Raw genomic sequence first — 558 nt, 5'->3', positions numbered from 1 at the left:
CACATAACACTACGGCATACGTCTTATCAGCATTACATTTATTATGGCATTATATTTTTGATTATAGAGACACCATGGTACGCCAATGCATTTAGTTTGGAACTATAACCTGCATTGCAGATTTAAGGACACTGCGTTTTTTTCACCATATATAGAATTATTACCTATCTACACTCGTTATTCAATGATTACATCATATTATCAATTCACATATAGCTGTACATCCTATCACCACTATAAATAGCACTATTCTATCTTATCACTACGAATACCGTGACATTACACCCTATCACCATTATCAGTATTACAACGGTCTACCTTATTACTCAGTATGACATCCTATGACCGACCAGGTGCATTCCCCTCCCTCCCTCCTTCCCCCTCCTCCCCCTCTTCCTCCTGGCGCTGCGACTCGAGCCTCAAGTGCCACTCCAGAAACCTTGAAACGAATCTTTGCCGCCCCAGAGCGCCTCATTGAAATTTGTTGCCCTCTCATGTGCAAAGTTAGGATTTATAAAACGCGGCCCAAGTCCTTTCCCTTATAAATCAACGCGGGGC

The sequence above is a fragment of the Penaeus monodon genome, chromosome 15 (genome assembly GCF_015228065.2).
Source record: "Penaeus monodon isolate SGIC_2016 chromosome 15, NSTDA_Pmon_1, whole genome shotgun sequence".
Taxonomy (NCBI): Eukaryota; Metazoa; Arthropoda; class Malacostraca; order Decapoda; family Penaeidae; genus Penaeus; species Penaeus monodon.
This window is presented reverse-complemented; position numbering follows the sequence as displayed.